This window comes from Coffea arabica, chromosome 8e, assembly GCF_036785885.1.
Source record: "Coffea arabica cultivar ET-39 chromosome 8e, Coffea Arabica ET-39 HiFi, whole genome shotgun sequence".
NCBI lineage: Eukaryota > Viridiplantae > Streptophyta > Magnoliopsida > Gentianales > Rubiaceae > Coffea > Coffea arabica.
Genome location: NC_092324.1, coordinates 42,733,629 through 42,742,054, shown reverse-complemented (window position 1 = coordinate 42,742,054; position 8,426 = coordinate 42,733,629). Strand labels below are relative to the sequence as shown.

Sequence of the window (8,426 nt, the reverse complement as noted above, 5' to 3'; positions counted from 1 at the left end):
TTCGGTTCTTTCACAGATTACATACAGTCGTAGTGGACTTGCAATCGTTAGTCACATTTAATGCATGCACGTGCTTCGTTCTGCCAGGCCACAAACTCTTTGTATAGTTGAAGGTTATGCATTCCGTCTGCATTAACCTTTTCGCTCTCAGTTTCTTTCATTTGGTTTTCTTCATCTACGGTCTAGCAGCTATTATAATGCTTTAGAGATGTTTCTCTTCTCTCTTGCGCCTTTCTGTTAGCTCTTTATTTTCTATTGGCTTTCCCTGATCCCTGTGTCGAATTCTCAGCTTCGCGTCGGCTTTAATCAGGTATGTCCTTGTTTTTCTTTACTGCATTTCCTGGTTGACCTTTTCCTCGTTTGCTCTTAGTTAATCTGCAGTTACTTATTTTCTTTTCTTGTGGTTGAAGTTATGTTTCTATCATTTTTTTCCTCCCGGTTAATTACCTAAGAATATCTGTTTTGTTTCCATGATTTTTGCGAAAAAACTCAATACTTCGCGCAGAATCATTTTTCTTTGTTGCAGCTTTTTAGTCTGCATTAACTCTGAATTTTTTTACGTTAGCTGACTCCATAAACTATTAACAAATTTAAAAAATCTCCTTACTTTTCCCATTTTGGTGTATTTTGCTCATGCTCACTGTGTGTGCCTTTTCCATGATCATACCAGTTCATTTAGTGCACCCAAGTTTTCCGCGATCCTATTAACCGTTTATTATTCAGGTAAAGCAATCCTTTCTTCGCTTAATTGCTTCTCCTTTGCTTACTGCTCAGTCTATTCTGCTTTGTTCTATTTGATTTTGCATACCATGTTTGTTATCTCTTTGCCTATTGAATAGCGATCATCTATATATAAAAAAGGCAGATGCTTTTTGCTTTCATATTCATGATCTGCGAAATTTCCAGAGACTTTTACATAGTATGGGCACCTCGCGACAGCCGCGGGGTCGAATGCCTAGTATAATATATGCGAGAGGAGGGATAAATTGAATAATGTAAAGAAGAAAATGTAATTAAGAGGTCTAAATTTGAAATTTACCACTAAAAATTAAAAGAAAAATACAGTAAATGCAAGCATGCAAAGCCAACTTCCAGTAACTATCCTCGTAACTTCTCCATACCTGTTTATCTTAAAATAGTCTCACAAAATTAAGTGGCAGACACAAACTGTACATTGACCACTACTTTGATTAAAGTGGGAGCCTTATCTCTCACTCTCTAGGCAAGCCTGATGACTAGAGCTTGAATTAATGTAGATAAATCCCCAATGGTGATGTGAGGCACTCATGACTATTCGCATCTGTGATACTTTCAGCAAGGATAACTACTAAGGTTTGGCTCAATGACCATAAAAAAAAAATCTAATAAATTTTTATACTTACTAACACCTTATATACAGTTTTTTTAAACTTTCTTTTTCTTTAAATTAGGATAAATTAGCAGTAAATTAAAAAAAAAAAAGAAGCTTTGAGCAAGGATCCAAAGAGGTGAGTGGCCTACATTTTCATCAGCTTAGCCGGCCTTTCTTTATCCAAATCCTAAACGACGGAAAAGGTCCAGTTTGCCACGGGCCCTGGGGACGCGTTAATGGTCCACCCACAGTGATATTAATGGACGCAGGGGTAAACTTGCCGATCAGGATGAGGTAACAGTGGAGGAAATGGCAATTTCCAATCTTTAACGCATGCTCATCATCGTTATTCTATTTACTGCAAGGGAGACTTCAAATTTTAGAAGAAGGGCCAAAAAGTCAGAGTTGAGACGAAGTGCGGATTTGATAAAATTAAAATTTGTAATTTGAATTTTACATTTATTAAATTATTAAATAATTATATATTGAATTAAATGTACTTAAATATATATCACATTAAATGATAAAGTAAATAATTTATTACTTATTTTTTAAAAGTAAATTTTATTTAAAAACTTTAATATCATTTAATTAATTTAAATATTTTATTTTTATTATTAAACACGGTACAGAAATGAATTCATTAACTTTAAGTATTAAATTGCTTTTCAAAATGGTGCTTTTAAATAATGTGATCTAGAGACTAGAGAGTAGAATGCATCATTTTGATTAGTGGGAACTGGCAAACAGTAACCTCAAAGCAGAAAATAAAAAGAAAACATGTTAATCCAACCATAGTGTAATTATACAAATTCCCTTGTTGAGTTTGCGAAAATATACCAAGGTTCTTACACTTCTATAAATCAAAGTTCACCTCTCCACTTCCTCTAAGCATAATATTCCGCACATAACAGCACACGAGCACTGACTTCTGTCTCTGTCTTTTCTCCATTTCTACTTCCCTGTTACACCTGCACACGAGCACCTGGAAAATGGGAACACCTGGAACTTCCCCTCTCTGTTGGAAAATGGGAGATAAGCTTACCGTCCTAGAAAACAGGACTTGGTTCAACATAGAATTCAAGATGTGGGTGGATGGCTCTAGGCCTGATAGGTTCAAGAAAATTGTTAGGATCGAACCAGGCAAGTCTATAAGAGTAAAGGCCTCAACTTTCAACAGTGATGATCAGGGCAGTCTTGAACATGCCATCCTGCTGGTTTATGCAAATGGAAGTTGGACAGGAAAATACATTCTTCCTCAGGACTTGTTCGCTTGGGCGGCAGTCTTCTGCGACAGTAACCGACACGGTCAAGTTATTCTTCGAGCCAGAAGAGCAAACTTCAACCTCTTCAGACTCAAGTACTTCTTCTGTAAAGTTGACGTCTGATCTGAGGCTGCTTTTGATAGATTAAATGCTCTCCCCCTCCTCCCAAAAGTGTTTGTGCAATTTTTTTCTTGTGGGAACACAACAACTCATGTTGTGATCAAATTACCTTCGTTTGGATTACTATTTTTCTCCGCGTTTTTTTCAATCAAGTAGGATTTTTTGTATTTTTTTTTTTACAAAAATTTTAAAAAATAGCAATCGAAATATTTGTATTGATATGTTTGGTGTTTTTCAAAGGTGTTTTTGAAATATTTTAATGTAATAATGTATATAAAAATTTTTTATTGTAAATATATTTTTTGTGATATTTTTAAGGAATTTTTGGAATATATTTTGAAATAATTTTTAAAATTAAAATATTTTTATGATATTTTTTAAAAATTAATATTATCACGCACAACCACCACCACCACTATTTTCAACAACCATCACCATCACCCGCTACCGCCACCACCGCCTTCCTGTTCCCCCTTCCTCTTCTTCCCTTTTTCATTCTCTTTTCCTCCTTTCTTTTCTTTCCCTCACCCTCTGGCCCTCCCTTCTCCCTTGATCTGATTTTGACAAGATCGAGACCTCTGGTCTCCAGATCGCGACCAAAAAGTCGTGATCAGAGATCTCGATCTAGAGGGTGAGGGGGAAAGGAGGAGGAGGAGGGCGGGATGGTGGCGGTGGTGGATAGTGGTGATTGTATTAAGAGGTGAAAAATGTTGTAAGTTTTTTTTAATTTTTTGTATATATTTATGAGTTGTTTTTGATGTATTGTATGAATCATATATATTTTAAAAAAATTATTTTTTTGTTTGTGTGTTACTGTAGTATTATATTTGAAAAACAGGTCAATCCAAACGAAGAGGTTCACAAGTTTGATCATTAGTCGAGAAGGTTAACAAGGCTTCATGCGCATCATTTGACATTATTATTATCACCATCATGCACTGAACCAGTACTAATTATTTAATTTCAAATAATAGTGGTGGATCATACATAATCTACTACTTGTAAATTTGACTTATCATCGTTTTTTGGTTATGATTTGTATTAATTTACTATGCAGTAACGTCTAATTATGCATGCTAATAACTTTTCGGCAGATCGGATGGGGTAGTATTTGTTTCCTTTTTTTTTTCTTTTTTTTTTTGTTTATGGGTGTAGTAGTATGATCTGTGAAACTCAATTAACTTATTTTATTTACCTTGAAGGTTTTGATGTGCTTAAATACACTACTTTTCTAACAGATGTTTCGCGTTCCTTCCTGCAAAATACGGGGGACCAGGCATGGCTGAAGAGGAGATTTAGGTATGGTATCACTAATTATGCCAATCTTTCTTAATTTCTGTTGCTCTCTGGTTTGAGCTTTTCTACTTATGGAAAAAATAATAATAAAGGAATGATAGTGGGAGTGTGATTAATAAAAAGGTTAATTTTCTATATACTGACAGTGTATACATTTTCATCATTAGATACATAAAACATAATTCGAATTTAAATTTGAAACTCAAATTTTACGTATGTGTCGTATATTCAACTGTAGTAGTGCAGTATATGACATTTACTCTTAATAAAAATGGGAGTGTAAATAACATTTACTTAGTAAATAGGAAGTGGCTAGCTTGTTTTGCTCTGAATTATTTAATAAGTGACACGGGAAGTGGGTAGCTTTTGGATAAGAAATTAGGGGAAAAAATTGGTTTAATCTCTTTATTTATTTGTGCACCTTGTTTTCTTTTTTTTTCATTGTTTTTGTTTTTTTCATATTATCTAAGAGAATCTTATATACTTATGAAACCATTCCTTTTTGAACTACTGGTCTCTATTCAAACCCTTTTTTAACTTCCCAGTTGCTACCTGGTCTGAGTTTCAAAACATTAATTTATAGAACATATTTTTCCTGTTGTTGATGTTTTGTATGGAAGGAGATATACGGATCATGAATAAACAATGGGGATCTTTCTCTATATCTAATTGGAGCTTTGAAACCACTGCTTATAAAGACTAACTTTCAGACTTAGCAAATCAAATAAAACCAACCTAAAGTTATACTAGTTGCACTTAGGAGCACTGGTGCGAGGTAATGTTTGGTAGTGGTGCTATGTAGTGTCTTTGTTTTAAATTCAATGTATAGCATATGTTTATGTGCCAATTAAAAACGTCAATATCTTTTTAAGTGTTATTTGAAGCTAGCTATGACGTAGATTAAAAGGATGAATATATTTTTCTAAAAAGAGTTTCTATTTGCCTTAACCGAGTGTATAATCTTACAAATCATTTTTAATGGCTTTTAAAGTTTGCAGCTTGATTCAGATTGATTCCAATTTTGTATCTGATGATCCTTGCAGGTCTCCAGGAAAACACTTGACCGTGTTGTTTCACTCTTTTAAGGCTGTGGATGGTTTATTGAGAGAATTGTTGGAATGTGTGTAGAATTAAAATTGAATTCTACAAAAAAATTTACTCAAAATTCTGTAAAATCCAATTTTATTGCCCACACAAACTCCAAGTCTCTCCAAAAACCAGAAACAGCAGCAAATGTTCTATGTATCTTTCGTGCTTGTGAGGTGATGGATGCCAAGCACGCACACCTGTTTCAAAGACTAGGGAAGGCTGGCTGTGCATTCCCACCTCAAGTTTATTAGTATTGCTGCTTTGTGTACTTTTGATCAAGGATTTTGATAATAATACAGTTTAGCGTGTGTAAAGCAAAGGCATTATGTAAAGTAACGGAATCCTGAGTGTGTTTGAAGTTGTATGACATTCGTGCATTCTACTGCATTGCACGTATCAGTTTTTAAGTGTTCTGATCACTCAGATATAGTTTCCTTTAAGCTCTCTTAAATTTTTCTCATGCCTGGGATTTGTGCATTGCAGTTAACTGCTACATGATTGGAGCTGACAATTTCTACTGCTTCATATTTCAACTTTCTGCAGTCTTTCTTCCAAACTGCACCCCTCCCCCCCAAGCCCCCACCCCAAAAAAAAGCAGTTTCTGTAAATCAAAAGCAACTTATGGTGATCCTCAGATATCTAGGGAAGACGTACAGAAGATATCCACAGTAGAAATACATAGTTAAGTGACACTGAAAATGGTTCAAGTTTACACCAATTTCCCTTGCTGTTATTCTCTACTGGCACTTGAGCATTACCCAGTACCTGTCAACCAAAAACTCCTCGAGATTACTACCAAAAGCAACTAAATTTGACACGCTGAAATGCGTAGAACATGGAAGGGAGTGTAAAATCCAACTTGTCATGGGCTGAAAAATCTCGGGTCTCCTTTCTAATACAGGAAGTCTAGTATCTTCGAGAATTTGTTGATTCCTGAATTCTGTTTGTCTAGTTCTCTGCTTAACAACTTATAAAAAGATTACTATCAAAGGTTCAGTAAGATGGTCAATGATATTCTGACAATAAAAGAGCTAAAACTCCAAAGAAGTATAGAAATGTATACAGAAAAAGAAAAAAAGACTTGCCACAACCATAAAGAAGAGAGAACTGCAAACTCATCTAAGATTACCACAACACTCTCAAGAGATAAGTGTATCTTTGTTATCTTCTCTTAAAGCAGAAGAAACGCTGGAAAATATTTATCACGAAACATAGATCCTTTAGTACAGCTCAATCACTTTCGTCACTAAAAATCCTTTTCAACAACACGTTAATTTACTAATTATCAACTATCTCTGGATTTATTTTATTCTCAAATCAAGAATTGAATCAAGAAAGGAGACACTATCCTGAAACTAATATTGACGAATGCCGTCTCAGATTCCCAGCACCTTACCTAAATTTACAAAATCCGCATTGAACTAAACAAAGCGGGGAAGGAATTTGAAGAGATACCACTGAACCAATTGCAGAAAATTTCATCTTAACTGAACAACACAAAGTCTCAATGTAAATCCATCACTTTGTTAATATATTTCTCACGTTTACTCCAATGCTCCTAGCTGAATGATGCATGTTGCATATTGCCAGAAATTCAGAAGAGAATGGTCAGCCCTGCAGACTCAGACAAAAAACTTTTTAATCTTTCTATCTATGTAACTCCATTATCCATTCCCCCCAAACTCATCTCAACAATCCAATACTTATTTAACACCGAAAAAACTATGAAGCCATGACAGAATAAGCATCCATTAATAGTTTTCAACTAATAAGAAAAGCCGAAAACAATCCATATCAAAAGTTCGTAATTTCAGATGCAAAGAGAAAGAAGTTCAGCAATATGAAAAAGAAGAAACATCGAGAAAGAATTACACCACAAATCGAACTGTTACAGCAAGAGGGAAAACAGAAGGAAAAAAAATGGAAGGGAATCATATGCACCAAAGTCATGAGAGAGAAAAGCTAAAGCTTTCAAATAGTATAACAGAAAAAGCAAGCACTACATTAGGGTGCAAAAGAGGAGGACATAGTGGCATGGAAAAAGAAGGTGAAGTACCTCAAGGAAATATCTACATTAAAATCATGGTATCCATGGTCTCTTACTCTCCACTCAAGATAGGACCTGACATTCTAATGGGATCACAAAAACAGCACAGGATATTTCTAAAAACACCCACCAAAATAGAGTAGAAAAGTAATTACAAACCAAGATTTCTTGCAAACTTCAAGCCTTTAACCTGATTCATGAATCCTATTCACTATGAAGAATGCATTTTTGCCAACGCAGTTTGTAAACCAAGATTTCTTGCAAATCTGATACATCAATCATCTCTGCAATAAAGGGTGCATACTAGCACCCAACCGAAGACATGCTAGTTACAAGTTGGATTGGTCGACAACAAGTCCAAACAAAATGTATAAATGAGAACAGAATCTGCCATGGATCACAGAAGCTCCATCTGTAGTTTTACTTAAACTCCGTCAACTAACATCTGTGAGTGAATTTCAAATTTGACTTCCGTCTAATGAAGTTACGAAACCAAAAGCAATATTATTGGACAGACCTATTCTATCACCTGGTAATAAACAATATGCTGATAGGAGTAGTTGAGGTTACAAGATTGTGTTCTTTATCTAGGTCACCCTTAACAAATCTACCATCAAAATACTCCTTTTTCCTCCATCTAGAAAACAAAATAGGAAGCGAAGGTTATAAAAAGATATGTTGATGAAATATACTGCACTTAACACATGAAAATCAAGGGAATGCAGCCTGATTAAACAAGCCTCAATACACAAGAATCTCTAGAGAAGCTTTTGGCAATATCCTTGTCAAAACATATAACGGTAAGTATCATGAGATGACTGAGCTGAAATTATGTAGAGACCTAAGATTGATCAAATGCAAACACTTACCCAAACTGAAACATATGAATAAAAGTTCCTCTTGACCAGAAGAGGTCTTCTCTCCCAAAGTCTTGCCTATCAGTTTCACTGAGCCTATCAAAACTAAGTGAATTGATTGATGTCAACTGAAATATCACAAAGTCTTGAATCAAATCATATTTTTGATGTACAAAATTCACTTGGTTTAGTAGACAACTGAAACTAATCACAACCCTATAACCTGCTTTTCAGATACATTATCTAATAACTCATCTTTGGACCCATAAGAGATAAAAAATTGCATTATGTAGGAAATGAAAGGCTTCCATACCTCATTTAGCAATAGCAGCTTGGCCCAGTAATGCTAAGCTACCCGAGAAACAATCTAATTTGGCAAAGCAATCTATTCTTCTTGGTAA

At 34.8% G+C, this 8,426-nt stretch overlaps 1 long non-coding RNA gene across 4 annotated transcripts; it reads left to right on the top strand.

The window, feature by feature from the left end:
• On the top strand, window positions 1-5,528 carry LOC113703435 (uncharacterized). 4 transcript variants are annotated; one of them, XR_011820033.1, is made up of 4 exons: window positions 1-310; window positions 671-2,711; window positions 3,975-4,035; window positions 5,076-5,528. It is a non-coding gene; the product is annotated as an uncharacterized lncRNA (long non-coding RNA). The 4 variants fall into 4 exon arrangements; XR_011820035.1 differs by having other exon boundaries at window positions 671-3,436; XR_011820034.1 differs by having other exon boundaries at window positions 671-3,448.
• Window positions 5,529-8,426: the final 2,898 nt, after the last annotated feature.